Here is a 19663-nt window from a genome sequence, read left to right on the forward strand (position 1 = left end):
TTTTTTGATTTATTTCCTTTTTTTGAAGATTTGTGCTCATCATTTCTAACTCCTCTTTCTTGATTTGTTTCCTTTTTTGAAGATTTATGGAAAATTGATTTATTTAATTAAATATGCTAGGATATTTAATAAAATAAACAAGATAATTGTTTAAAAATGATTTCCTTGGAATGGTCAATTAATTAAATAAATATTTAATTAATATTGAGTGATTAATTTTGCCATGTGACATTGATGATTTTAGAAATTAATTGTGTGCTCAAGATTAATTTAATTGCCTTTGGTTAGGACCTTGGTGATGTTGTTGAGATTAGGGGCCCATGGTTTAGATGACCATTTTTAGGGTACTACATTTGCCCCTCTTTGAATTAATGTGCAAGCAGCGCGTTGGTTCAAAGAAAATTTGATGTCTAGGAGATACCAGTCCTGAACTTGATTGATCATGAACTAGATGAAAAATGAGGTGTTTAGCTTGTTTCGAAGCGACGGAGCTGAATGAAGTCTAATTAAAGAAATACCATTCCCAAACTTGATTGAACTTAGGAACGATAGAAAACAAAGATACCGAACTTGAACTTGATTGATCAAGAAGCGGATCTTACTGATCTAGAACATGATTGATCTAGACACGGCGAGTGATGATAAAAATCGATCTTGAACTTGATTGATCAAGATACGATGAGTGAAGATAAACTGTCTAGCTTGATCCAAAGTGATGAATAGTGAACAACTGATTAGATTGAGTGTGATCAAAGATACTCTTTAAACCCTTGATTGAGTTTAAATGAATAATCAGCTTGATGAAAAGCGATCAAACTGATTAACGTTAAGAGATTGATTTAGATAAAAGACAAATATCAGCTTGATATGAAGTGATGAAACTGATATGCCCCTAGAGATTGATTTGATTTAAATGATTGAGAAATCTCAACTTGATATAAAGCGATGAAGTTGAGATGCCTCTAGTGATGAGGATTTGATTGATTTTCTTTAGTTGAAAAAGATATTTTGCTTGACTTTCGATGAAGATTTGAAAATTTTCTCGACATTTGAAGATGTAAGGTGGTAAGGTCACGAGTATGCTCCCTTGGGAGTGAAATCGAAAGATAGCGAGGGTACATGATGATAGGCAATCTTGAGCGATGATAAGTTGTTTTGAGCATAAATTGATTTAGAGGAATTTTTGAAAATTTGGTGTTGATTGATAAGAATTGAGTGCAAAGTTGATCGTAAAGTTGATGTGTAGAATGAAATTGAATTAAGATTCAACGTTGAAATTGAGTGAAATTTGAAGAAAGAATGAGCATTCGATGAAAAAGCACTAAGTGGTCCAAATTGTGAAATTGACTAGAAAAGTGATCTCGAATTTTGATTTCGGTCCTGAAAATGGAATCAGAACGGTTGAATTAGCTAAGGGTACAATTTTCATGTCCATCGGAGCAAGTTGAAAAATTAGGTTTTTGGCTATATATGGGACAAAAGTGTCATTTTCAATTCATTTTGACCCTCCAAAGTTTGAAAATTTAAAAAACCTTCTGTGAGAAAAATGGTGGTCCCCACTCATCAGCATTGATTTGAGCACCAGAGATGTCATAACCGACCCCGAAACTACGAGCCAACGGTAAGTGATCTATCTTAAGCCTCTTTATGTTTTTAATTTTGAATTCTTTTGTTCATTTTTCAAGTTTTTTGCATGTTTGGGGTCGGATCTTACGTTTTATCGTGCGAGATAGGGTCATGTCTCGTATGAGTAACTGGTAAATTTTCTTTTGTCGTTTGGGACCATTAGATTTGTCATTTAGACCCTACCCTTGTGTCATACGACATGTCTTTTAAAAGACCATTTTGTCGTGCGAGGTCTTATAATTTGTCATTTGGGAATGTTTTATCGTACGAGAGCCATTCCTGACTCATATGAGATGCTGCCCTTTTGTGTTTTTTCATTCGGGAAACAGTGAGCATTTTTGAAGGTCTAAACTTGAAAATTTGATTTTGTACTTGACTTAGTTGGATTTGCGTGGTGTTTTATTTCTCGTCTTGGCTTATTCGGAATGTTTTCTGATGTTCGTTGTTGGGTATTTTGTAGGTTCAATTACCTCCTGTGCTCTTAAGATGTGTATATCCTGCCAGTATGGCATTGGTATGACATTTATCTGAGGTTGAGCAGGCTCAGGTTGATTTATGTGGTTTGACTCATCTTTTGAGATTACCTGATATCCGTGTTAATCACGATATGCTTATAGAATTGGTTGAGGATTTTCACTCAGAGCATAACACATTTCATTTGCTAGTGGGGGGAGTTGACTATCACTCCTGAGGATGTGTATAGGATCCTTCGTATCCCTTTTGTTGGGGTTAAGGTGGATTATGATACCGCACTGTTACCTGGATTACAGGTGGTTAGGCATGTCTTCAGGGATCTAGACATTTTGACCTGTTCTATCAGTTGGAAAATATTGATGAGCAGATACAGCGAGGAGTTTCTACTAGCGTGTGTTCTAGCAGGTTTCATTGGTTGTTTTCTGATGCTAGATAGAGGGCAATAGGGTTTCCAGTGTGGATGGGGTCAGATGATGGAGAGATTGGTTTAGACCCCTCAGAGACTTGGCTAGGGTTCTTGTATACTTGCTCACATGTATCGAGAGATGCATGAGATTGTGTACAAAGATGGTAGGAGCATGGCTATGAGTGTATATGTTTTATAGGTTTGGGCTTGGGAGCACCTTCCCATTTATCGACCGGTGGTGGATGATAGTAGAGAGCTTGGGTAGCCGATCATGTACAAGTATGCCAGTTATATTACACAGCCCCATCTAGGCAAGATATATTTTTGGAGACGAAAGCTTGATGACCTGATAGCCATAGTATGGAGACCATACAAGGGCTTAGAGTCATGGGATGACTGGTGGCTGGTTCGCAGGGACCTTTTTGTTTTGTGCCCTCTCATTAGTAGATCACAAACCATTGTTGAGTGATTCATCATTTCACAGGTGATGAGACAGTATGGCCGGCCTCAGGGGATATCCTAGGAGTATACAACTTATGCATGTTATGCGGATGAGGAGAGACAAGGATGGTCTCCATGGTTATCCTATGCCTTGGATATGTAGGAGTTGATCGGTCTACAACGCCTTAGATGGGACTATATGGATGATGTGGAAGATACGAGGGTATTGCCCCAGTTCAAGGATTGGTTTCAACAGCATCCATTCCCTCGATTCACAGATCCAGTAGAGCAAGCTCTTCATATTGAGGATGTTGAGGATGATGCCCCTGCACTAACATAGGGATAAGGATAGGGCCAGAGGCAGGGATAGAGACAGAGAGTCGAGGCTCTGAGGTGGATAGGTGGTGATCCTAGTGCTAGTAGCAATAGGGTTCTAGCTAAGGGTGGACAACAGAGGGGTGAGGGCAGATCCCTAGGGCATCTAGGAGTGAGATTGGGTAGAGCTAAGGAGAAGCAAGCAACTTCGAGACAAGTCCATCAGTGGCGAGAGGAGCAGGGTGGTATGGGAGGTGGAGATGGGGGGGAGATCCTGCGAGAGAGTAGGGGACAGATGCAAGGTGGGCGATGAGAGCACGTCTCGTAGAGCTGTAGTCACAGTTGATAGTGGCTCAGACTCAGCTGGCAGAGCAAGACTGGCAGCTTGCAGAGGTGAGGGTTGAGTGAGATTGTCAGCTTACAGAGCTGAAAGAAAAGCGCGATTGGCAGCTGGCTGAGTTGAGAGCAGAGTGCGATCAACAGGTTGCAGTGATGAGAGTAGAGCGAGAGACCCTCCAGCAAGAGGTTTTGCATCAGAACAATAGGGCAGCCTACTAAGTTGCAGCATATAGCATGACAGTTCTAGTAGCACAGCAGGTGATCCCCTATTCATAGTATATGACACGTTTAGAGGGAGCTCGGGCACCTTGACAGGATCTTGGTCATCAGGCTGCTCCTCCTCCTCCACCAGGCAATGAGGGAGAGGCCCAGAGCTAGATATTCTTTTTGTAGCTCAGATATTTTTTGTAGCCATGTGATTCTTGCTCCGATGGGAGTTTGTACATGTCATTAGACATCATTTTGTACTCCTAGACTTGATATGATATATATATATATATATATATATATATGAGATCTGATTTGACTTCATTGTACTTGTGTTGATTGATTACGAGATGTTGTTCTATATGCTTTATTCTATATGTATGCATTTCTGATTTAGCATGAATGTATGTAATGCAAATGATCATGAATGTCTATTGTTCTTTCTTTTCATATGCAAATAAATGAATGTGAATGAGTGAATAATGAAATGTATGAATCTATATTAAATGTTTATGTATGCAGCTAAACATCTAAAAAATACAAGTATTCGATCAGAGAAATGATGAAAAGAGACCACTTAGCTAAGAAATGATGACGCTTCCAACTCTCATTCAGAAAATAAAGAGATCATTGTTACCATACCAAAATCACTCTAAATTCACGAGATGCAGAATGAAATGCAAGATGAGATGCAATCCTAAACCTAGTCACTGGATTTTGAAAAGCTTAATTTTCATCATTGATCATTTTACAATTATAGAAGGAAAAATAGAGTTCATTTATTTGCATATGTAATATTAATTATCTTGTCCGCAATGACCCTTTTTTTGTTCATATCCTTGGATAGATTTCTCAGGGACCTGGATTGCATGATAAAGAAATTCCCTCAAAACATTGAAAGAAATGATAGGAACCTCCCTATAGCATACAAATAAGAAGAGTCGAGGTATGTGTGGTGATTTCACCTTAATGTGAAGGCACTTATCACAGACACCCAACTGATTAGATGTTTTTAGATCATCAGAATCATTCCTACAAACAGAAAACAAAGAAAATATTATGCCCCCAATCCTTGCTCCTCTTAGTCAAGATAGACTTCCTTGAGTTACTCAGAGGGATAATAATAAAAAACCAATATAAAGGACAACACACAAAGAAAATTTTCATGCATAGCGCAAACTGTTTAGTGATTGTTTTCCATTTTGTTGGTTTGCTTGTTTACTCAATGATAAAACTCTTCAATAGTCAGGAGATAGGTGACTGACTCAGAGTGGATGACCAGGTTTCACTGACGTAAAGATGACTTGGTTGATACTGCTTAGGACATGTAATATGCTCTGTTGATTACCTAAGACTAGGACATTGATCAGTTTCAAGCCATGAGGGTTCCAACGAACCAGGATATCACAAAAGTGACTGAAATAAGTACAAGTGAAAGCGAAGATGCAGGAATGCGAGAATGCCAACGTTGCATTGATAGATGGAGCACTTGAGTACAAGAGGCACCTATTTGCCAGGTTTTCACCCGTTTGGCAGAGATTCATATATTTTTTTACCAAGGTGTCTGTTTACCAGGTTTTCACCAAAGCATTTTCTCTCTTTTTTCCTTTTTTTTCTGTTGTTTTTGTTTTTCTCTCTTTTTTTTTCTTTTCTTCAGGACTTTTTCTGATTTTAAGAATTTTTTCAGGACATTTTCTGATTTTTAGGATTATTTTCAGGACTTTTTTCTGATTTTAAAGATTTTTTCAGGACTTTTTTGCTGTATAGGTTGCTGGAGCAGAGAATATTTAGGTGAAGAATTTCTTCAGATGGATGGTGTTGATTGGTTCATGAAGCTGTTCTCCTTCCAATGTTGAGAGTTGATAGGCACTAGAGCCAAAAGCTGCAGAAATGATATAGGGACCCAGCCAGTTGGGTTCAAACTTCCCTTTGTTGTCTTGAAAATGTTGATTTTTTAGGATTTTCTCTTAGAACTAGATCACCAACCTGAAATTCTTTATGTCTAACCTTCTTGTTATATCCTTTGGACATTCTTTTCTAATACACTCTGAGATGATCAAACGCCACTTGCCGATGCTCATCCAACAATTCAAGCTCTTGCAATCTAGATATTCTATGATCTTCATCAGTAACAAGACCTTGCAAAGAAACTCTTAGAGATGGTATTTCCACTTCAATAGGTAATACTGCTTTAGACCCATACACTAGAGAAAAAGGTGTAGCCCTAGTAGGTGTTCTGATACTTGTTCTATAAGCCCACAAGGTAGGATTGAGCTATAGATGCCAATCCTTCCCAGATTTATTCACCGTTCTGTGCAAGATAGTCAGTAGGTTTTTGTTAGATGCCTCTGCTTGTCCATTACCTTGAGGGTAATATACTGATGACCGGTGTTATTTTATTTTGAATTTCTCACAGAGTTCGTCTAGATCTTTTTTCTTGAACTGTCCTCCATTGTCAGTTATAATGGATGAAGGTATACCATACGTGCAGATGATATAATTAAGAATAAACAGAGCTACTTTTTTGTCAGTTCCTTTGATGAGAAGAACCACTTCTACCCACTTAGTGAAGTACTCAGTAGCAATGATAATAAATTTGTGTCTGTTAGATGATGTAGGATATATTTGGCCAATTAGATCAAATGCCCACTACTGGAAGGGCCAGCGTCTCACAAAGGGTATGATATCCCTTGCTGGAGCGGGTATAAGGTGCCCATGCAACTAACACTTTTCATAGGTTTTAGCAAATTTTATAGTTTCTTTCTCCATGTCTAGCCAATAGTAGCTAGCCTTTAGTAGATTTCATGCTAAAGTTAGACCGTTTGAATGGGATCCACAAACACCTTCATGAACCTCAGATAATGTGTGTTGGGACTCCTCAGTTTTTAGGTATCTAAGAAAAGTATTATCTAAACCTCACCTGAATAGGTCGTTAGCAATAATGATGTACCATGACGCATTTCAAATTAGGTTCCTTTTTTCATTTCGAGAAAGATTAGCAGGGACAACTTGGTCACGCAGGTAAGAGTAATTGTGGCTATAATGAGATGAGTCATGTCCAATAATAGAACAGACCATCTGGGACTCGAGATAATCATAGGCAGGATAATTTAACTCTTCCACCAAGAGTTCAAAGTGAAAATTAGACTCCTGTAGCTATGGTATGGATGCCAAAGTGGCCATTGCATTCGCTGCTCTATTTTCTATTCTGGGGATCTGCTGAAATGATACGAAGGTAAAGTGTTTCTTGAGATCATCCACCATTTTCTTATAAGGCATCGGTTTCTCATCTCTTGTCTAATATAGGTCATTGATTTGGTTGATGATGAGTTGAGAATCTCCATAGACATGTAATTCAACAATCTTCCACTCGATGGCCAGCTTGATCCCGTTTACCAAAGCTTCATATTCTACAATGTTGTTTGTGCAAGGGAAAAGAATCTTGTAAGCTTTCAGAATTGAACATTTTTGAGGAGTAATAAAAAGTATTCCGACACCAAAACCATGTTGAGTGAAAGACCCATCAAAGAACATCTTCCATGATTGTTTAGTAAGGTGCATGATTGATTCATCTAGGAATTCTATATGCTGAGGTTGACTATCTTCAAGTGGACCATCAACAAGTTGGTCTGCAATAACCTATCCTTTGATGACCTTACGTTCCACATATTTGATATTAAATTCCGTAAGAACCATGACCCATTTGGCCAGTCTCCTTGTAAGCGTTTCTTTACTAAGAAGATATTTGAGCAGATCAATCTTGGCTACCAGCTTAATAGAGTGTGCTAACATATAGTGCCTTAATTTTTGTGATGCAAAGACCAATGCCAAGCATTCTTTCTCTATTATAGTGTAGTTCATTTCATATGACACCAATGTTCTACTGATATAATACATAGCTCGTTACTTTTTATTGTCATCTTGTTGTGCCAGAAGTGCCCCTAGTGAAGTATCTATAGCTAATATGTATAGGATTAGTGGCTTACCTTGAATTGGTGGCATTAATATGGGTGAATTAGAAAGATATTCTTTTATTTGTTGTAAATATTGTTCATAATCTTTATCCCAGTTGTATTGAACTCCTTTCCTTAATACCTTCATGAAGGGTTGAGCTTTGTCTACTAGTTGAGATATAAAGCGCCTTATTGACTGAAGATGGCCTTGTAAACTTCTCATTTGACTGATATTCTTGGGCGGAGGCATTTCCATTATAGCTTGGACCTTTTCAGGGTCAACCTCAATTCCTTTTTTTGAAATTATGTAACCAAGCAATTTTCTTGATGTTACTCCAAATTCCAACTTTTTAGGATTTAATCGGAGCTTGAATCTTTCCATTCTATCCAATATGAGGCCTAGTTCTTGAATATTCATAGATCTCTTCATGGTTTTTACAAGGGTGTCATCAACATAATATTCCATGTTTTTATGTATCATATCATGGAAGATAGTGGTTACCGCTCTTTGGTAAGTGGCTCCTGCATTCTTTAACCCAAACAACATAACATTCCAATAGAAGGTTCCCCATGCACACATGAAAGATGTCTTTTCTTGATCTTCAGGTGCTATCTTGATCTGATTGTAACCAGAGAAGCCATCCATTAATGAATACATCTCATATCCAAAAGTCATATCTACTATCATGTCAATGTTGGGCAATGGAAAATCATCTTTTGTACATGCTTTGTTGAGATCCCTGAAGTTTGTGCAAACTCTAATAGATTTGTCTACCTTTGTTATAGGTACTATGTTTGATATCCATTCTGTGTAGTCTATAGCTCTGATAAATCTAGCTTTTAGACATTTCTCTAGTTCAGCCTTGACTAGAAGTGCCACATGAGGATGCATTTTATAGAGTTTTTGCTTGACTAGTTTAACCCTGGTGTAATAGAGAGATGATGCATGATGAGATCAGGATATAGTCCTGGCATATCTGAGTATGTCCATGCAAAGTTGATCTTCTTTTCTAAAAAAAGATTGCTGAAATATTTTAACTCTTCTGCTGATAGTGATTGAGCTAAATGAATGATATGTGGTATTTCTTGACTCCCAATGTTCATTGGTTGAGTTGGCTCGATCAATATAGAAGACCTCTCCTAGAAATGACTTGGTAGCATATCAAGTATCTCACCTTCATGCACCTCAGAGAGGTTTTCACCCTTAGGTGTGTCCTTTATTTTATATTTTTTTAGATTTTGACACCACCATAATGTGGTTTTCGCCATTAGGTTTTTTATTTTTATTTTTCTTATTTTTGCGACTAAGATACTTGATATCTGTTTCAGTCCTATTTTCACTCTATTCACTGGTGGAAGAGTTCATGGGTTCAACTGCATTGAGATAATAGGCTAACATATAGTCATTGGCAAAAGTAGGTACATTCAAGGGTTGGTTATAAAGGGTACAATCAATCAGTTTCAGATGCATTAAGGATAAGGTTGGAATAGGCTCAAGGGAGTTCATGGTACTATCATGATGGCTTCAGACCGACCAGTCGAGTTCCAGAAGACTACCTTGCATATGTGTCTCGAGACTAGGAAGAGTTATGACATGATTATCGAAATTCATGTTAGTAGTTATTGGACCTAACCCAACTAACCTACTTCTAGCATCATCAACTACTTCAGACTGGATTACATACCGTGGTGTGATAGTAACAGGGTCAGCAAATAGCATCTCAATATTCATGACAGAGTAGTCATAATGTGTTGTTGAATAATCATTGTTATAAATAGAGCTCCTATCTGAGTTATCAGAGTCATAAGATGAAGTTTCTGACTCGTCTTCATGTGGCTGAGTAAAGGTATATATAGTCTCAATACCCACATCTTTGATGCTGCAAGTTCCTTCGTTATTTGGTTCATTGATTACCTGAATTTGAAACACTTGTGAACATAGCTTTGATGGTTCTATTAATCCCTATCGTCTATTCCATTCAACTTCCTCTGGACTGATGACTAGTTCTATTTCTGTAGCTTCTAATTCTTCTTTTTTAGTTCCATACCTAATTTGTCCTATCTCATTAGAGGGAGAGTTATTAGGTGAACAAATTGTTTGCATCCTTTCTTCCTCCACCTATTGTTCATAGTCTTGTCTTTTTAGTCTAATTTCTTCTATTTCCTTTTGCATTTTTAGGCGTATCAGCTCTTGTGCATCATTTGTGATATCACTAGATTCTTGAGGGGTTTTTTAATAGATGCATCTGAGAGTGGTTAGGACCCCATTCATACTCATTTGAATCAGTTTCTAAATCATCTACTTGTTGTCTGCTAGTATATATGACCAGAATGTTCAGCAGTGCAAACAATTCTCCGATTCTGTATACTTTGTCTCTCATATCCTTTGGGACTTCTACTTCTTGTGGTATTATAGCCGATATAACTGGAACTTGATTACCATCTGTTTCCTCTCTCTAGGTGGGCAATTCTTTTTGTTCATCGTCACACTCTTCCTGAGTTTGTTGAGTATTAATTTCTTGTGTTGTTAACGATAGTACCTTTTTCTTCCACTTACGTTGATGGTGGGATGTGTGCTTCTGATATGATGTCTTTCTTGGATCATATCCCAGTCCAACTTTATCATTGGTAGACTTAGTTTGTAACTGAATAGGTTCAATAATACCTTTTTAACGTTTGCCTAGAGGACCAGTACCTATATATCCCATGCGTTGAAGCATCTTATAGCCTGGACCATATTGTGTTGGAGAAATATCACAATGTCATATTTCTTTGTTTACACTTTCTTCTTTGAAAAGTGATTAGAGAACATCATCCTCTTCTATTTCACCTGCAAGAGAAGTAGAGGACTGTATAAAGAGACCATCATACATGACTTTCAGAGTTAATGTTTGTAGCTTCATAACCTCTGATGGTTTTCTCGACTATCTTGGTGATGGAGGAAGAGACATTAGTGAGAGTATAGGCTCTATCTTGTAGCCATCTATGCTAGTGTTTGTGATTTTCAATTTCTTTTCTAAATCTTTCAGCAAAGATTCTGAACTTTCAGCTATAGAGGCTATTCTATTATGAGGAACAAAAGCATCAACACTCTATGTTAATGCATTATAGGTATAACTTGTATCGGCAGGAACACTGACTTCAACTCCATTATAAGGAAATTTAAGGCATTGATGATATGTAGATGGTACTGCTTTCATTTCATGAATCCATGGCCTGCCCAGTAAGATGTTGTATGAAAGATGAAGATCCAAGACTTGAAAAATGACATCTCTTTCCACAGGTCCTACTCTAATTGGTAATAGTACCAGACCCTTAGAGGTTCTTTCTTGTTCATCATAAGCCTTGATTGTTATTTTCTTTGTTGGGTCAATAACATTCTCAGAAAATCCCAGCTGTGTCAGTAGATTGTAGGTACAAATATTCAACCCAGCGCCTCCATCTATCAAAACACATTTAACACGGTGTTTATGGATCATGGCTTCAATGTGTAATCGCTAGTTATGTGGGTGACTCAGTGAGTTATCATCTTCTTTAGATAAAGTGAGGTAATGAGGTGAGGTCAAGTGACCCACCTAGATTGAAACCGATCTACGTCTAAATCTTTAGGGGCACTGGTGGTAAATAGAGCCTTGTCCAGGACCTCTCTATGAGTAGAAGAGATCTTAAGCAGTTCCAAAATGGAGATTTGAGCATTGGTTCTCTTTAATTGTTCGACAATACTATAACCAGGAGAAGATGATGAAGCTAGTTGTTTTGATTTGGCCATGATTGTGTCTATTTGTCTATATGGTAGATTTGATGTTGTTTGATCGGAAGTTGAGGAACTAGCTCCTGGGAGAGTAATCTTCCTTTGAGCGCGAGTCACGACATTAGCAGTTTGTGCTTGACTTTGGTGATCCTAGACTATGATCACATTGCAATATTCAGTTTGAGTAGATTCAATCATGTTGATCACATTATCATTGTTAGTGTAGGTATAATTGACTCTAGTTCCTCCCTTGGATTCTGAGGAATCTCCTTAAGCATAAGTCGGTAAGGGATCTTTAAAGGCCTTATGATCAACATTAGTCACGTGATTTCCAACAATGATCTTTCTTGCGTCAATGAGATCTTGGATTTGATGTCGGAGTTTCATACAGTTGTTTATGTTATGTCCCTTGTTCCGATGGTAGTCAGAATATTCATTTTCTCTCCACCATTTGGTTCTAATTTCTAGGTCATATGGTCTAGAATTGTCTAGCAATGTTATCAGATTATTTGCCAATAAGGTTTTGAAAGCTAATTCATATGAATCATCTAGAGGAGTAAAATCCCGCTTAGGCTTTGAAATCCAAGGCTTTTCTTTAAACCATTCTCTTGTTTTCTTTGGGGGATTTCTGCCGCAGTTTCAGCTACCTTGAGTGCTTGCGTGCCACTGGCCAAGTTAAATATTGTGGATTTTATTTTTGCTTGGATAGTATCTACCACTCCATCACTAACAACATTTCTATTGTTATCTTTGTCGTATTTCTAGTACTTTCTCTTTTCTTTAGAGCTAGAACCTTGCAATATTTCTTTCCAAAGCGATATATCTCCCTTTTTTATAAGCACATCTTCCATTCTGAGGGCATTATCTACCATTTTGTTGAATGAAGGATGTACTTGCATCTGGACATTGTACTTTAATTCAGGGATTAGATTGTTGACAAAGATAACCATTTTCTCAAGATCTAGGATAGTCCATGAATATCTAGAGAACATCTTTCTCCATCGTTGGGGAAAAGTGAGAAAGGGTTCTCCTGTCTTTTGTTTGGTATTGCAAAGCTCTATCATAGTCACAAGATGTCAAATGTTTTATGAGTATTGTTGTAAAAATAGTTGGATTAGTTCTTCAAACATTTTTATTCCTTTGGGTAGACTTGAGAACCATTCCATTGCTTAACCCCCTAAAATCCTTGGGAAAAGGTGCATGAGGTACTTTTGATCGTGCATGAACTCCATATAGGCGGCACAAAAATCTCTGACATGATCTTGAGGATCTGAGGTACCATCATATTTGTCAAATTTTGGGATCTCAACTCATGAAGGAAATTAAGGCATGTAAAGGTTTTTGTCAAATGGGAATGGGCATATTGTGTCTGGAGAATATTGTTTTGGCGTTTTATCTTTGTTTTGTAGTTTTGTAACCGTAGTTTGTAATGTGTAAGGTCCACCCTTGACTTGACTTGTTTGACTAGAGTTGACCTTTAATTCATGCGTGATAGACACTATTGGGCATAGGCTATTTCAGATGATTTATAGGATGTTGATACTATCATTAATGATCATGTGATTTATTAGATACTATATGCTTATTATGTGATTGACTATCGAAAGATTATATTGATCATGTGATTTGATGAGCATAATTGATGATGGATTTTACATGCCTTACTATAATCGTGAATTATACTAATCATGCATTTGATGATGTTTTTATGTACTAACCATATTTAATGATTATCTATGATGAGTTGATCTTATGGTGTGCTTGATTGTTGTATGATTGTCTTCGGGATAGAGACAATTCCACATCACTCATTGTGAGTGGGATGTGTCGTTGCGATTCTCTAACCCTTGTCTATTATAATATATATATACATATGTCATATCGTTGCTTTGTGGATGCAGGATTTGCAGGTACCAGACATCGACTCCACCTGGCTCCACAGGTCTGAGCGTGTCTTTAAATCCCAATGGTATGTGGTTCAGAGTTGGCACAATTTCCCCTCATATACTCTAGATCTAAGTTGTTCACTGTGAGTTGTCAGTGTCTTGGCGCAAGTTGTCATGATAGTTAGTAAGCTGAGTTTCTTCTGTGTTGTGAGTATGTTAGTATTGGCTGATTATTCCTTTTATGTTGAGATTGACTATTTGATTATTGATGCAAGATTAAATAATTAATGATGTTTATTTTAATTATTTTGATTAATAGCGATTTGATTATTTGGTTATCTAATGTTTAATTTAATTTATTGGATTCTTGCCTTTTTGGTTATTTGATTATTTGATATTTAAATGTTTATTTATTTTAATGATGATTTAATATTTATTTAATTTTTATTGTTTAGCTTATGATGTGTTTTATATTTATTTGTGATTTGACCTTTATTGGTATTTATTTATTTATTTAATCACCTATGGTTTAATATTTATTTGTCTTTTAATGTTTATCTGTTTCATTAATTCATTTATGAACCTTTGGTTTATTTAATTTAATTTATTTAATTGTGGCTCATGTTTTATTTATTAGTTTGACTTTTATATTAAGTGGGTTGTATAAATAATAAAATGATAAAATATTCCCACCAAATTGTAGAAAGCATGATTTATATTTACCTTACCTATCCTCTTCTCTTATTGGTTGAATTTAAAAAGGGAGGTAAAATTATATGATATGGTGGGGTTGGTAAAATATATTATAGATTGAAATATTTTGATTGGCTGAGATTGAGGCTAGGGTTTTTGGTTAATGTTTTTTTTTTTATTTTCTTTCCCGTAAAGTTTTCAGGGGTTGGTTCCTCTCTGGAAAATTTTCTCCAGCAAATTTTCTTCTTGGTTTTGGTTTTTCTTCTCTCTTGGATTTTGGCTCGAGCTTGGGTTGGATTTGATTTGGCTGGTGGAATCTCTTCTTCAGCTTCTTCCATAACATGGGTTGCAGGTTGGAGATGTATTCTACCTTTTATATTTTATTTTACAGTTTTCCTATATGCTCGGTATCTGTAGATTGAATGTGTGAGCTTGGGGAAATGAATCTAAAATTTGTATAGTGAGGAAGAAAATATATGAAGGCATAAATTTGTTGTAAGGTTTTATTCTATAGTTTGTGGGAAATATTTGTATTTCTGGGTTTGCTAAAAACCTTCCGTGTCTTTTTGAGTCTATGTCGTGCATGGAGTTTTGATTTAATATTGGCCTTCAAGTGTTTATTATTTATTTAATGTTGAAGTGAATTTTATTTATTGGGTAATATTATTTTACCCATTAAGTAATTAAAAGGGGGTAATTTGTATTCTTTTATTTAAAAATTATTTTCACCCCAGGTCAATGGTTTAATTTATTTTACCTACCCTTGGATTTGATTGGTTGGAAGTTTATGGTAGGTAGAAAATATATTTTATTTTCTTGAACTTTGGGAAGGTAGGTATGGAATATAATATTTTTGAAAATTTTTGATTGGAGCATGGTTTTGCTTGGTTTTTTTTAATTTTTTTAATTTTTGATAAATAGTCCTTCTTGTGCATTCACGGGGGTTGGCATCTTTGGTGAATGAATTTTTGAGATTAATTTGGAGATTTCTAGTGGTTGGATTTAAATTGGTTTAAAGGCTTGGACTAGTTTTTCATGTAGGTTAATTTGCTAGTTGCTTGATTGTGTGGTACTTTCCGGATTAATTCTTGTACCAGAGGCATTATTGAGGGTGTTGATGATTTATAGTTTTATATATGATTTTATTTGATGTATTTTGTTGGTTTCAAGCATATTTACCTTCCTATGTTATTGGGGAAAGAATTATGCTTTCATCCATATTGATGTGCTATGGTTGGTGAGTTGGAAGTGTTGTTGTTTTGGGGTAGCAAGTGAGTTGGCCTTGCTGTGGTTTTACTTTCATTAATGACAGCAAATTTAATGGCTTGATATGCCTTTGTTGATTGCTAGCCAAGAGGCTCATTTTGTTATATTGATGTTGTTGTAGTCTTGCATATGTTGTGAGAGTATGTGTGGAAGTTATTGGCTGCATTGAGTATTATTTTCATGTAATTATGTTGGTAGAGCCTCTTGTGATGTGTTGTTGGGCCATGTTAGGAGGAGTGGGCTTCCTTGTGATGACCGGGGTCGTGAGAGATATACTAGCATGAGGTTCCCTGTAAGGATGCATGAAGTCTAGACCACCAGGGCACATTGGAGTTTTCCATGATTTGTAAGCAAGTGATAACATTGATAATGAATTAATTGGGATGGGAAAATTATAACTCATTTAAATAAGATAATGAATAGTTTTGAGCCTCATGACTTATGTCCTAGGGAGGATGTTTTAGGATAAGCACGAGAAGGCCATGAAGACGGTAAGCTAATCTCCCTTGGTCTCTCATAGGTTGAGATGGCTCCGCATGTCCATCAGGCTAGTGCCTTGTGTTATTATGTTATTATGTTATGAGAATGGCATGTGATGACACTCCACTCCTACATGTGTTCCCCCTTTATGATTTATGATTATGCTTATTGGATGCATTTATTTCTTGATGAGTTTTACACCTCTGGGAGTTTATTCTTGTGGCTCTGTGTGAGTTCTTGCTTGAGAGTCCTTGTTGGTTAGTCTCTTTGGTTTTGAGTGTCAACCTAGATGTAGAGTGTGTGTTGGGACCTTGTGTCATCTCCTAGCACGGGGGGTGGTTCCTTTGGTTCCACATGGTCGGGTGGTTGGTGCTTTTAAACCATTGGGATGTTCCTATCTTTGGATTCTTCTTGCGTCGATGAGGATGCTTCTTCAGATTGTTCATAGATAATAATTGCAGCAAGAATGTAAATGATGGTGTGATTTATGTAATGAAATTCTTATGTAACGGTTGTAAAAGAAGTCATGTATATGAGAAATGACTATCTTGTTCTAGTTATAGTGATATCTTTTGATTATGGTAGATGATTGTAATGATGAACCTTGAGTGGTATTGTAACGCATTTATATTAAATGAAATGGATGCATGAGATGTGGATAAGTATTGTTGTTTAAAATGAAATGATGTATTTTGTATTCTTGATGAGCCATGTTAAAAGTAAATTGGGTAAATGTTATGATAATGGTATTAGATTTGAAATGATGTCTTTAACTAATGATTTAAGTAGAAGAAATGTTATGTCTTGATAGGATGTATGAGTTTGAGTAATTTTGGAAGATATATTAGGACATGTTTATGAGTTGTGATTAAAGAATTTGAAATTATATCATCATACTTCATAGTTAGTGATCTAATGGTAGGATTGAAAATCCTATAATGCTTGGGATATAATTGAAGGTTCCTTATGAAATATTGTATGGATGTTCTTAGTGAATGAATTACTAATCTTATTAATGGAAATTACTAGTAAGTGTATGGAAGACGATTAAATGAGTTCTTGTCTTTTAGGAAAGGATTAGAATGTATCATGTGTTATAGTTTAAGAATTATATCTACATTTGGTGGATGCTATTAGTTGTTATGGAATTAGGATATTGTAAATTAATTTGTGTTGAGATGAATTTGTGTAGTTACTTAATTTGTAATGAGATGATTGTTGGTTAGTTGCTATAGTGTAAGAGATTTTATGAGTACTAAACGAGCTATGCGTTAAATGTTTAAGGAGACTTTGTGAGTATTGCATTATGTGCTTTTGGAATCATGATGAATTAATAAGTATGCTAGGAGCATAGAATTATAAGTGACTATGTAGGAGTTAATTGTAAATTGAAATTATGTTAATGCAATGTAAGGGTTAATTTTGATATATGGATGGTGATGTCCATAGTCGAAGGTTGGCTAAAGGTAATAGGAACATTTGGACTTGGCATATAAAATGAATGTAAGTGAAAAGGGAAATAGATGTGCATTGAAAGATAGAATCTCATGTTAAATGAAAGATTAAGTAGATTGCATATCATGAGTGTTAGGTATTGCTATGATGCACCTATGTGTGTATAATGACTAAGATTATGAGGTATTGATCTGAATGAAAGTAAATATTTATTGCTTATGTAGGTAGATTAAGTAACGACATTGAGATACCCTAGGGAGTTGGTAGTAATGATTTATTGTATTTCGCTTGTGTAATTGTTTGAATAGCTTGAGTGAATTATTCTATGTTCATAACACTTAATTGTTGTTGTGTGCTCACTGCATTGCTTAAGTGATGTTATGTGTTGTATGGTTTAAAAAAAAAATTAAATTAGCATGTTTTTAGCTATATTTATTTGGGGTATTTTGGCGGGCATTACATAATGTTTGCATTTGTTTGCTTATTTTTCCCCATGGTGTCTCTTCCTCTTTAGTTATGAGGGCCTCCACATTATAACCAGTAGGGAGTTTGGCGCCTTGCTTTGCTAATTCTAGGAAATAGTCTTCTTTTTCCCTAGCCATGATGACTTTCATCATTTTTCAGAACTCTTTATCATTCTAACATCTACGTACTTCAGCTTCGGGAGGTTCAGGAAGCTTAGATTTAGTTGATGAGGAATCACTATCAGTGGCATGATTGCTAAAGTCATCGTGAGTGTCTCATTTACTATCTTCTCTTTCTTGTCTTTCCCTAGACATGGTGGGAGATAGGGGCTTGTTAGGTCCTGGAGACAACTGAGAGGGGGGGGTGAATCAATTGTCAAATAAATTAAAAACAAAAACAACTTAACCAGCTTACTGCTTAATACCGGTGAACCAGTCTTTTATATCGGTGAATAGTTTTATCAGATAATTGCAATACTAGTAAAGATTAATGCATGAAACAAAAAGACAAAGTCATCCACAACACTTAACACCAATATTTGTACGTGGAAACCCTGTAAGGGGAAAAACCATAGTGGGAAACCTTACCCACAATTAGATGATACTACTATAGATAGTAAGCGTATACAAATGGGGTCTGCACATGCAGAAAGGCCAAGCACCTAGAGCTCACTGATCAAACACAAAATAGGAGTCACACTGAATACAATTGGATGGATAAATCCAATAAGGATGTACTACTCAAAATAGCATTTTCATATGCTGGATTCAGTACCGGTGTAGTTTTGATATGCTTTCACAAAAACCTTGATTCACCTTCAAATGATGTCTGCGTGTATAGCTCTGCTTAATCTCGCATATACCTTCACACAATTCTTCTTCGCATTCCACAACTGATCTTACAAATAAGATCTTACATTTATATCATAACCTAGTACCAATTTTAGTAGGTCGGCTCTAAGAGATATTACAATAAAACCAATTTATAAATAAATTAATGCCTAATGCAATAACCGATCCAACATGTCAGCTTAATGCATTTAAAACAATAATAAGTCATCTCCATAGCGTGCCATGCCAATCTGGAAAAGATAATCCTGCCGATGTATAACCTAGACCTATTTGCTGGTAACAACAAATATGCAAATATGAATATACCAATAATCAAATCTTTGAAGACAAGGTATCCAAATGATGTCTTTGACATAACCAAGTGTTTTCCATGCCATTCCAAGTGATGGTGATCATTATATCATGCTGGTCTACCAAATACTGGTGACTATGCATAAGTCATTTGCTTGCCGGTGAATGTTGCTGATTCTCCAAAGTGCCAGAGTTTATAAGGTTTAGTAGGTGTTGACATCAATGATAAAACCATAACAAATTACCAACAATCTCCCCCTTTGGCATTGATGGAAACACAAGATGGAAAAACCATCAAAGTGCCAAAACAGAAATGCCAAATACCAAAATACCAATAATTACCAAAATATAAGTAATCTTTCTCAAAGTATCATTCTCTCCCCCTGAGAGTGACATGTGTTACCTTGTGTTTTTCCATACCAATCTCTCCCCCTTTGACATCAAATTCCAAAGTTACTATAAAACCAAGTTCATATACAGAATACCAACCAATTTAGTATACCAACTACTCCCCCTGAGAAGTAGCTTCCTCATCAAGGCCGGAGTAAAAAGATTTCTCTGTTAATTCTGTCGGTTGATGACAAACATCAACTCTCTAAGTATCTACCGGTGGGGGAATGACCCCAAGCTGATCTCTAAGATATTCAAAAGTCTCCTTAGGTAGAGGTTTAGTGAAAATAACTGCAATCTGCTCTTTAGTATTCACATAAACCAGTTTAATTTCTTTTGCTTCAACATTCTCCCTTAGAAAATTCAGTTTGATA

This window comes from Cryptomeria japonica, chromosome 6, assembly GCF_030272615.1.
Source record: "Cryptomeria japonica chromosome 6, Sugi_1.0, whole genome shotgun sequence".
Classification (NCBI taxonomy): domain Eukaryota; kingdom Viridiplantae; phylum Streptophyta; class Pinopsida; order Cupressales; family Cupressaceae; genus Cryptomeria; species Cryptomeria japonica.